The sequence below is a fragment of the Tamandua tetradactyla genome, chromosome 9 (genome assembly GCF_023851605.1).
Source record: "Tamandua tetradactyla isolate mTamTet1 chromosome 9, mTamTet1.pri, whole genome shotgun sequence".
NCBI lineage: Eukaryota > Metazoa > Chordata > Mammalia > Pilosa > Myrmecophagidae > Tamandua > Tamandua tetradactyla.
The window spans coordinates 8,532,277-8,544,342 of NC_135335.1; the positions used below are offsets into that span (position 1 = coordinate 8,532,277).

The following is a 12,066-nucleotide window of genomic DNA, read 5'->3' on the forward strand; positions in this document are numbered from 1 at the left end:
TGGCATCCAGTTATTTTTTCAAATGCTAATCTAGATGTCCTGTGAAATGTAGATGGGATTAACATCTACAGTCAGGAGGTTTTAAGTGAAAATCACCCACCATAATGTGGCTGGGCCTCAACCAATCAGTTGAAAGTTTTAAGATAAAAAAAGGTTTCCTGGAGAAGAATCCTGCCTCAAGGCTACATCAACTCCTGTCTGAATTTCCAACCTGTCCCCCTGCCCAACAGATTTCATACTTGCCAGCCACCTAATTCCTTAAAATAAATCTCTGTATACACACACACACACACACACCCTGTTGATTCTGTTTCACTGGAGAACCCTGACCAATACAGCATCCTGCTAAAATTAAACTTTGCCCAGAGTTAGTAAACACTGAATTTTGAAGTACTTTTCTAAGATTTTCACTACTGTGTAAATCGAGGGAAGACTGAACTTTATTTTACTTGAAACTTTACCAAGAGTTTGCTGTTTCTGAAAATTGCGTCCCCAGTAGCAAGGCTGCTGGCGTTATTGGAATTGCAACACCCTGTGGCATCCTCGTTTGCAGCTGTCACCGCCACAGGGACGCCATGAGGAGGCGCAATTACCTGATGGCAACATCGTCCTTCCAGTGCGGTCAGACCCTAGCGTTTCTATCATGCCATGCATATTACTGTATCAGAAATCACTTTCTGATGAGCTCTCCTTTTTATTAAAATTAGAGCATTACATTTATCAGAGTTGTATATCAGTAGGTTATATTATCTATTAATTTCATTTCATTCTGGTAAAAGCAGTGTTCCAAGGTTGCTTTATAAAAAGGGTGATAGATCCGATTAAGCGAGATTCCCTGTTTTCAGTGGTCAGATCGGGGGTGCCCCAACTCAGTCCTCGGCCCTCCTGCCACATCCCTTCCAGGACTCGCAGGGACCTGGCTGGCCCAGCCCCGCTGCCTCTGTGACTCCATCGCCTACCCTCCCTTCCTTGCTCACTCAGCTTCAGCCACCTTGACCTGGCTGTTCCCCACACCTGCCAGGGGTCTCCCCCTGAGGTCCGCTGTCCCTGCTATTCCCTCTGCTGGGAACACACTCTCCCAAGATCCACATGACCCTCTCTGCCTTCAGATCCCTGCTACACTGGTCACATTATCCAAGAGCCTTTCCTGACCTTTTTTCTTACTCATCTCCTTTTCTTCCTGGCACTTCTCACCTCCTGACTGCTCTGAATTTAACTTATTTTCTGTCTATATCACAAAAACGGGCACTTTGCTTTTTCATTCCTGTATCCACAGCCTCTAGACCTGTGGTTGACATAGATTAGTGCCCAATAAATATTTGTTGAAAATTGCAAGGAATCCATAAGTTCCATCCCAATGCTGCGATCGTCACCTGGAGCTCAGGCACGAGGGGGTACTCTGGAGTCAGGGCATGGAACACTTCAGGGAGCGCCCCTGAGGGGCCAGGCAGCTGCAGAGGGTTCCCATCAACTCCAATGTGTCACTGGAGGAGGGCTCCCTCTGGTGGAGGGCGGGGTGCGGTGCACTTCCAGACTGCCCGTGGTGGGGAAGGCCAGGGAAAGTCAGATGCAAAGAGTTCAGATGCTGGCTGTTGAAATTCCAGCCTGCACGCGTGAAAATGTTACGGGCTGATGGGCTATGTGTGGGAATCTCCTATAAAGAGCGCGTGCTTCTCAGCAGCAGGAGGAGGTCCATACATCCAAAAGCCGGGGGGTGATCAGGGCAGTGACTACCAGTGGAATATAATTTCCAAAGACTCCTGTCAGCTGGGACGGCAGTTGCACAAGGTCTGAAGGAGCTCAGTGGCCAGGCTTCCTGGCCTGCTTCCAAGGCTTCCTCTTGCAAGGACCCCATTCAGACGAGGCCTCTTGTCTGGCAACCCAGCACAAAGTCTTCAGAAAGATTCCTAGGTGTGGGACATGCTCCCTTCCATGGCAGAGCAGCCAAATCAGAGCCTTTCTCTTGGTAGTCGGTGGCCAAAAGCCAATCCTAATGGTTGGTGGACTTCCCAGACGTCCCCCAAGAAAGTAGCTGGTGTAATGGGACCATGGATTTTGTCTTCATTTACAATCCACCTGTATTTGAAGAGCAGTCCAAAAAAAAAAAAAAAAAAATGTGGACGGCTGCTTCAGTGGGACCCACTGTCAGAGCATGGTGGATGTGATCAGAAGTGAAGATGCCCGGCAGCGGCTCCTCTTGTGCTAGGGTTGCATCAGCTGGATGATTACGTTTGCAAGAAAATTTTAAAAATTTCCGTGGAAATGATAAAAGCACATTGCATGCCTCGCCTGGTGCTGTGGAGGAAAGAAAACATCAGCAACGTCCAAAGCTACACACTACGTGCCAGCAGTGGCAGCAATTTTTCTGCCTTATGATCCTTATGAGATCAATTTGCTAAAATAGCCTCTTCTCCATTTAACCCTTGCTGGTGCGGTGAGGTGCCAAGCGCTAGTAGCCTTTGTCACCAACCAGTCCAGGCTGCTCAAGGGGAGAGAGCATTGGGGAGCACTCTTTCCTCACTGAGTTTTCTATGAGAAGTGTGATCTCTTTTCCTCCTTCTGCTATGCAGCACAGTTCCAATTGGGCGACCTCGGCAGCTCTGAGGACTTACAAAGCAGGTCCACGCGCCGTCCCCAGCCACCCTTTACAGACTCTACCGCCAGGGGTCACCATCAGCGCGTCAGCGCCCCAGCCTGGCACTGCGCGGCCCCAGAAAAACAAAAAAAAAACAAAAAAAAACCGAGCACCCCATTGCCCAATCCCATGGCGGCACCGCAATCTCAGCCCAGCAAAGGGTCCAAGTTTCCCAACAGCAATCGTCAGTCTGGTGGTTGACCACGAATAACCCAAGTGCCAAACCTTCGAGAGGAATTCATTTGCCAAGGCCCTGCGCGCCCGACCTGCAGCGCCTACAAAGAGGAAGCGGCCTGGGTGGGGGGGAGGTGGGGGGGGGGGGTTGACCGGGCGGGGGGCGGGGGGAGCCGGGGCGTCGCCTCCGTTTGTAAGGACCGAAATCAGACGGCGGGGGGTGGGGCGGGACGGGCCTCGTGCGGCAGCCCCTGTGGCTTGGCCCATCCCCTCCGGACGCTGCGCTGCTAAAAGGGCCCGAAAATATGTATAATAGAAAATATATATTTTTTCTATTAGAGACGTTGTATGTTTACAGAGAAAGCATGCAAAGAATAGAGCTCCCAGTACCCTAATTTTTCTTGCCAACCCGCTCTGCCCCTTCTCTGCAGCCTCCCAGTCCCTGCGGGGGCCTGCACCCCCTCACAGGGCGCCCCTAACTCGGGTCGATCTGGTGACTGCCCCGGCCCCCAGGCGCCCAGTGAGCGGGCCCCGCAGGGAGTCGCCCACCAGCCCTCCACCCCCTCACTTCCCGTTGTCTTTCTGTCCCTGGCTGCCAAACTAGCCACGTCTGGGGACCCCAGCCTCCCCTCAGAACCCAGTGTGGCCCAGAAGGGCTGCTCTGCCTCTCCTGGGGCCCCCCGGTGCAAGAGCTCAGAGGTGGGACCCACAGCAGGTGATGGCCAGTCCGGTGGGGGGGGCAGAGCCGGGGTGGGGGGGGACAAGGTCAGAGGACACGTGGCCTACCAACGCCTGGCAGAGGGATTTAGGTGAGCCCCAGAGAGCCAACAGGGGCTGGGGTGGACACCCCAACTCTGTTTTATTTTATTTATCTATTTTATTTTGGGTGGTGGTGGTGATGGCGGCGCATGGTCCGGGAACCAAACCCGGGTCTCCTGCATGGCAGGTGAGAATTCTCCCACTGAACTACCTTCGCGCCACCCTTTTATTATTTTTAAAATGTGTTTTATTATTATTATTATTTTCTCCAGGGTCCTCATCTGGGAGAAACTCCCAGGGAAGAATCACTTTGATTCTTACACACCCCAAGAGTAAGGCGGCCCCTCCCCCACAACTACAGGGGGACACTCAGACCCATGAAATACAAGCATCTATCACGCCTCAATGGCCTTGTTGCCTGACAGCCACGGTGGGAGCACTGCCCAGGCAATCACCAACAGACGAGAGAACGTCTAAAAGCCAAACTTCAGAAAGAATGAAAATGCCTCCAAAGAGAGAGAGCTCTGAGAGTCGAGAAGGAATGGTGAGCAAATTGATTCATTGACTGATTCATGAATGATGATGTCTCATTTGGCAGTGGTTCTTAAAAGTCAAGGTAAAAGTATAAAGTCCTGGGGGGGAAAACCACTGAAAACTGAAGAGGAGGCTGTTCTAGTTTGCTAGCTGCTGGAATGCAATATACCAGAAATGGAATGGCTTCTAAAACGGGGAATTTGATAAGTTGCAAGCTTATAGTTCTAAGGCCAAGAAAATGTCCCAATTAAAGCAAGGCTATAGAAATGTCCAATCTAAGGCATCAGGGAAATACACCTTGGTTCAAGAAGGCCAGTGACGTTCAGGGTTTCTCTCTCAGCTGGAAGGGCTTGTGGCAAACATGGCCATGTCTGCAAGCTTTCTCTCTAGGCCTCTTGCTTTACGTAGCACCCTGGGAGCATTCTCCTTCTTCATCGCCCAAGTTCACTGGCTGATGGACCCTTTCATTCTCTCATCCTTCTACAACGTTGTGGCTCTGTGGCTCTCTTCTCATTCTCAAAAAAGGCACTCTCTCCAAAAATGTTCCTTTATAGCATTCCAGTAAACTAATCGAGACCCATGTATAATGAGTGGAGACACGTCACCATCTAATCAAGTTCAAGACCCACAACTGGTTGAGTCACATCTCCGTGGAGATGATCTAATCAAGTTTCCAGCCTGTAGTGCAAGCAGGGATTAGCGCAAACTGTTGCTCCCACAAGATTGATTAGGATTAAAGCATGGCTTTCTAGGGTACATAAATCCTTTCAAACCAGCACAGGGGGCAACAAAAAAAAAGTTCTGAGGTCTTGTATGGTTTGAGAGGGCGCCAGCGCTCTTGACTAACCTCGGGCTTTGTTAACGTGCTTTTAGGAGTAACCTCCAAAACACTAGAAACAGAGGGCATCACTTCCAAGCCGGCAAAAAGGAGAAGGTGTCAAGAACTCAGTCACTCCAGAAGAAAACCAGAAAGGAGAAAAGCAACAGAAAGTGGGACAAATAGAAAAATTAGTTGCAGAAACTCCTTTGTTTGGTTTAAGCAGAAAAGGGATTTTCTAGGCCATTTTAAGTCACTCATGGAATCTCAGGAGAGTCAGAGAACCAATCTCGGGGGTCCCACGACCAGGAGAAGCGCCCCAATGTTGTCTGATGGGAACGGTGGGGACAGAGCCCAGGGCATCAGGAACTACTTCCCCACACCCCCTCCTCGGGACGTTCAACAAGTGTTAGCACTTACTCCCATAACCATCGCCGCTGTCTTACTATTCCTCTTTGAAATTTACTACTTATTCCTTTTACTTGAAATGGTTGCTGTATTTTTATTAAATATAACGAAGGTAATTGGGTGTGTGGTTTTTTTTTTTTGCAGATTTTGTCGAGATATATTCACTTATCCTATATTCCATCCAAAGTATACAATCAACGTCTCACAGTGTCCTTTCCTCGTTGTGCAGTTGTCATCACACTCGATATTAGACAATTTTCATTGTATCAAAGAGAAAAATGACAAAGAGACACAAAAAAAGGAAACTGAAAGCATCCCTGTGGATGCTTGCCTGCTCCCTATTGAGAATAAACTACTGCACATGGAAGCCTGCAATGACAGGACAGGAGCTAAAGCTCAGCAGATGTCCTGGGGAGTAGGGAGTGGGGGTGGGGGTTGAAATGCCCAGGCGGTATCGTAAACAAAGCATTAAAAAGCACTAAAACTCCCCTCCCTTGATCGCTGTGGATAACAGACCTCAAGACTCTGCTGAAACTCTGTTCTCATGCCCTTGTCCTAAACTCTTAGAAGCCCTTGCACTCCCTGCCCCTTTGCGGAGCATTAACTTCCATTTCCCAACCGGCCGCCATCGGGAAGACTTTTCTCCTGTTCGTAAGTCCCAAACACGTATGTAAGATGTGTTTTTCGGTCTTAGGGCTGCTCCAACCCAAGCTCTCCAAGAGCTGGGTTTGAACAACCCCATGTCCCTTAACCTGCTCCCTCCCCATTATTGGCCCCTACCATTGGTGTGGTTCACCTGTTATTGTTGATGAAAAAATATTAAGGTATTACTGTAAAATAGAGTTCATAGCTTGCAATAGGTAATTTTCCCCCATACACCACGACATTAACTCTTTGTACAGGTGTTATATATTTGTAGTAGCACCCGCAAGTACAATCAGTGACATACATGACTATAAATGGCCACTTTCAATCAAATTCACCTACAATATGACTCTATTACTTATAATCCCAATAACGAGCTACCATCACCTCTATCTATCCCCAAATATTGAAGTTTAAACTTGTTAATAATTCTGTACATATTAGGTAACTTCTCTCCCTTCTCTAGCTTCTATCTCTAAGTATCTTATATATTACATCTTTTTTTAATATGTTTATTATAAACAACATACATTCTTGACATGGTTACAATCAATGGCTCACAATATCATCACATAGTTGTGTTTTCATCACCATGTATATTCTTCATCTTCAGACTCTGAGTTTACATACGCTAGTCAGTTCATATTAGTAAAATCATATCTGTCCTTTTGTGTCTGGCTTATTTCACTCAGCATTAAAGACAACATACTTTTGCATTCTCTCTCTTTTTTTTTTTTCGCATGGGCAGGTTCTGGGAATCGAACCCGGGTCTTCAGCATGACAGGCAAGAACTCTGCCTGCTGAACCATCACTGCCTGCCCCACCCTCTCTCTTTTTTAAAAAACACTTTGTATTGTGAAATATAACATATTTACACACACGAAAAAAAAACCCCAATAATTCTCAAAGTACATTTGAACAAGTAATCACAGAAGAGATTTCAAATTTTGGTATGGGTTATCACTTTTCCTTCTAGCAGCTCCAAAACACTGGAAGCTGGAAGAACTATCAACACAGTGATTCAGCAATCATACTCGTTTGTTAAATCCTATCTTCTGTGTTATAACTGCTCCTTCTCCTTTCATCCTTCTCCCAATCTATAGGGGTCTTTGGGCTATGCCCATTCTAACTTTTTCATGTTGAAAAGGGGTGTGGATAATATGGGACAGGGGAGTAGAACTAGTTGATGTTCTTGGGTAGGCTGGCTCCTCTGGGTTTCAGGACTTCACTGGCCTAGGAAGCCACTGCAGGGTGTAGATTTCAGGAAAGTAAACTTAGTACATGCAACTTTTGTAGAGTCTCAGTTAGAGCCCCAGGTGTTCTTTTTTTTCTTCCCCCTTTAAAAATTTACATTGACAGATCTTCACATGCATACATTCCATGCATGGTGTACAATCAATGCCTATTGATTGATTGTTCAATCAATCATTCAATGATTGAGTGTTCTTTAGGGTTAACAGGAATGATGTTATTTGGGGGTTATTTTTGCACACTCTCTTAAAAAAAGTTTGTTTTTTTTTTTTTTTACATGGGCAGGCACCGGGAATCGAACCCGGGTCCTCGGGCATGGCAGGCAAGCATTCTTACCTGCTGAGCCACTGTGGCCCGCCCTTAAAAAAAGTTTTATAATTTAAAAATTTCAAACATAGTTAAAAGTAGATGGGATAGAATAATGAACCCCCGACCCCATGGCCCCCTTACCCAGCTTTAACAACTGCCAAAATCTGACTATTTCTGTCACACATATCCCCTTCCCCCACCCATATTTTTCTTTTCTTTTCTTTTTTGATGGTGAATTTAAAGCAAATCCCAGATTCCACATTGTATATATCATGGTTTGTATCTTTAACAGATAAGGACTTTTTTCTTAACCGCCATGCCATTATCATACCCAACAAAATGAATACTTCCTTGATATAATCTAACACCCAGTCTGTGTTCAAATTTCCCCAATTAGCTCAGAAACATCCAATGGTCCATTTGTTTGAATAGAGAGCCAAACAAGGTAGAGTGTATTCCTTTCAAAGTTTCATGTGTTTTTTGTTTTTTTTTTTTGGTTTTTACATGGGCAGGCACCGGGAATCAAACCCGGATCCTCTGGCATGGCAGTTAAGCATTCTTGCCTGCTGAGCCACCGTGGCCCACCCTCATGTGTTTTTAATCCATAAATTTCCTTCCTACCTTTTTCAGGTCATTTGTTTGTTGGTGAAACTCATCCATTTGCCCACAGGATTTCCCACATTCGTGATTTGGCAGATTACATCCTAGGGGTGCTATTTAACATGTTCCTCTGTCCCCTATTTTTCTGGAAAACTGGTAGGTGGATCTAGAGGCTATTATTTGGGGAAGAACGTTCATAGGTGACGCTGTACGCTTCCTCCCCTGTCTTTTTTAAAAGGCTTGCTCTGCTTTAAGGGATGTGTGAATTCACAAGTGGGTTCAGATGTTACCAGCAGGATACTTTATTATAAAGTCCCCCCTGACTTTTGGCATGCTGGCCTTAGCAGCTCTCTAGAATCACAGCCTAAGCCTCTAACTAGGGATTGCAAAATGATGACTTTCTAATTATATCATTAGCTCTGCCTTGTTAGCTGGAATGTTTCCCATAAGGAAACCCTGAAATATAAATTGGTACAAGAAGGCAGAAAAATGGATTCTTTTTTTATTTTTTAAAAACAATTTCAGCATAAAGATTTGGTGCCTGTAGCAGAGTCCAATCAGGAGATCAAAACTAGGCCAGTTACTTTAACAGAGAAAATTTTCTCTAAAGAATTGCTAATGAGGTTTTTGAGAGGTAGAAAGGGAACTTAGACTCTCAGAGCAGCGGGTGGGCCGCACCCCAGCAAGATGGGGGGGGTGTAGGGGGAGGAGGGGTGGGGAGGGGATGCCTGCTGACCCCCCAGGAGGCCCCTGCTCTGCCCCGGGAAGGGAGCTGAGTCCCTGTGGGTCCAGTCTGTGGCCACGGCTGCTGCTGAGCCCTGAAACCCGACTCCCCCGGGCGTTGCCCGGGAAGTTGCGTGGAAATCAGAAATGCCATGAGTCTGCTTTCTAGTACACCGAGGAAATCACAGTTAATTATACACAGGGCCTTCCTCTTGATGACACTTACTCTGCCGCCCAGAAGAGAGTGCTGTCAGTGTGTGGTCAAACCAATGTCACCCACAGCTGGTTCCTTCCTTCAGGACCTATGAGCTGAAGATAAAAGGATCAAAAGCGCGACCACCTTCTCGGCAGATGGCAGCAAGTTCCCAGCTTTCAACCTGGATGGAACTTTTGCTGATGTGCAATTTTAAACTCATCCTTAATAAAATAACACGTGATATGCAGTGGCCCAAGAAAGAAAACCTGAGTAGTGAGGGTGCCACTGAGATGGAAAACATGAGAGCCTTGGTGCACAGACTGTTTATATGCCTGCATTTAGAAGAGTTTCTGGTCAAGAGCAAGTGCCATTTACCAGAGGAAATGGGTGGCCTGATGGAAGAACTGCGCTCCCCAGAACAGCTGAAAACCAGAAGGGGAGCTGGCTCAGAAGCCAAGACCAGCGGACTCCCGTGGGCTGGGTGAGCATCCAGGACCTGGCAGTGGCTGGGTTCCCTGGGCAGGAATCCTCCCAGGGCATTAGGGAACCATCATGGGCTTCATTGCATTTGCAAATTCCATGGTCTCTTTTTGCATATTTTGCAGTCACAAGACAGGCTCATACTTACTCAGCTGTTAAGAAGGCAATTCTCCCACAAGAACTCAACAGCGATTTGATGTGAAGCCACACAAGTTAAAAGAAGGCCTTGGCAAGGCTCAAGAGTCCCCAAGCACGTGCGCCATCCTCTGTTGACAATTGCCCAGTGGAAGAACTCGATGGCAAGGGTTAATCTGACATTTTTAAGTATCACTGAAAATTTCCATTAAATGTTGATTTTGCAATTTAGACACTAGACGCTTTTAGTCCTGTAGTTCCTTTCAATTTGACCATTTCCATTTTTTTTTAGTTAGTAAAAAAAATTTTGTAAAACACAAGTATTCTTTGAAGAAAAAAAAAAGAAAAAAAGATACCACAAAGTAACTGGAGGAAGCAGCCCCCACCCCTAGAGCTGGGGAAATAAAGGGGAGCATTTGGGATGATTGAAATGTAGAAGCTGGGAGGCCTCTGGGCACTGGGAAACTTTTGCAGCTGGTGCTGTAATGCTGGAAAAACGCCAGATGCAAAGGGAAAATGTGGTTTGCACATTAAGAGTCACAGAGCAACGGGCCCCACAGCCTCTCACAGCAGAGAACAGATGGGCGGATGCCTTAATAACCATCACGGAGCCGCAGCAATCTCTACAAACGACCAATAGATTTTGGTTTTCTAATGCATCATTTGAACTCATGGTGTTTTACACATTTGAATGTAAAAACCCATTGCAGGCGGGCCGCGGTGGCTCAGCGGGCAAGAGTGCTTGCCTGCCATGCCGGAGGACCCCGGTTCGATTCCCGGCCCCAGCCCATGTAAAAAAAAAAACAAACAAACAAAATATAATAAAAATAAGAAAATGTTTAAAGATGTTTCCCTTCCATCCTTCCTTCCTTCTCTGTCTTTCCTTCCCTTCCTCCCTCTCTCTTTTAAAAAAAAAAAAAAAAAAAAAAAACCCATTGCAATTACTCATCTTTTTGATGCTTCAGTTGTTCTGCCTTCGGCCGACGGCAGCTCCTTCAGCCACTGCCAGGCCTGCGCCCAGGGCCAAGCCCTTCTTGAGGACACCAAGGGACCGGCACAGGAGCCGTGGGGCAGGGGGCGCTGCAGGCCAGGTGCTGGGGGGCACCAGGGAGCACAGGGAGCGGGCTAAGTGGGGTGCACACTCAGCGCGCAGGCCGGGCTCCCGAAGACCTGCGTGTCTGCCCAGGGGGCGCCCTCCTCCAACTGCACAAAGCAGCCTGGGCCCCAGGAGCTTCTGATGGGTGGGGGAGGAGGCCTAGCATTTCTGCCCACCCTGGAGAGGAGGGAGGGGAGGAGGCAGGGGCCCTGCCTCTGATCCAGGGTCCAGGTTCCAGTCCTGCAGCTTGACAGGTATCATCCTACCATGAGGGCACAGCCACGAGGCTCCTCACTGGGGCATGGGGTGAGTTGGGTGGACCTGGGCAGGGGACGGGCGCGGTCCCAGAGGGTGAGGCCCAGCCACGCGGGCTTCAGCCACTGTGCCGAGGACCTGTCCCCCTCACCCGGACTGCCCACCTGGGGAATTACCCGCTGCGAGGGCTGGGACCGGCGGGGGTGCAGAGGGGCCCCTAGCGCCTTCTCTGGAGGCACCAGGTAGGTTGGTGGCGGAGAGGCTGCTCTTAGCCGGGCATGGCATGGGTTTCCTTCAAGCCCTTCCTGTCCAGCGGGTCCTTGTCCCACGGGCCCTGAGTGCCTCGGACCCAGGCGCTCCACCGGCCTTGCTCCCCGGCCTCCCCAGGCCTGGCCCCGGCCGCCGTTCAGGAAATACCTGCGGAAGTGACGAGAAGATGGACGCCGTCAGTGAGGCCTTCCCCCACCCCTAAGAGTGAGCCCCTGTGTTCCGGGTGACAGGTGAGGCCCCCGAGACTCAGAGGCCAGGTCACCTGCCCTGGGACAGACCGTGAATGACAAGACCGAAACTCAAGCACCCCCTCGATGGCCCACCCACCAGGTCCAGCTCAGGGCCCAGCTGGTTTTCATGCCACCCTGGGAGGGTGCCGGTGGGGTCAGGGGGTCTCCAGCCCTCCTCGTCCCTGGGGGAGGTGCCTTGGCCAGGAGGAAAGGGAAGGCCTGGGGAGCGGGCTGGGCAGAGGGCAAACCCCCGGCCCGAGGCCCACGAGCCCCAGGCCGAGAGGAAGCCAGCGGACTTCCTGGGTGGCCCGCTAGGGTGTCCTCCCAAGCCCCTCTTCCGATTCACCGCCATGGCCCACCCGGGAACCCAAGTCACAGATGCTCGAGGCCTCCTGTTGTCCCCCGGCTCACCCGGACACCAGGCCTCGGTCACCTCCGGCTCGGACAGTGGCCACAGCCTGGCGGGCGCCATCCCCTGCAGCGGCCGGGCCAGCGCCAGCCGCCAGGCCAGCCACGGGCACCCGCGCGGGACTCCCCACCCAGCGCTGG

General features: G+C 49.2%; 1 pseudogene; it reads left to right on the forward strand.

The window, feature by feature from the left end:
- The first annotated feature begins 575 nt into the window (after positions 1 to 575).
- On the forward strand, positions 576 to 9,536 carry LOC143645512 (calcium uniporter regulatory subunit MCUb, mitochondrial-like; annotated as a pseudogene).
- The last annotated feature ends 2,530 nt before the right edge of the window (positions 9,537 to 12,066 follow it).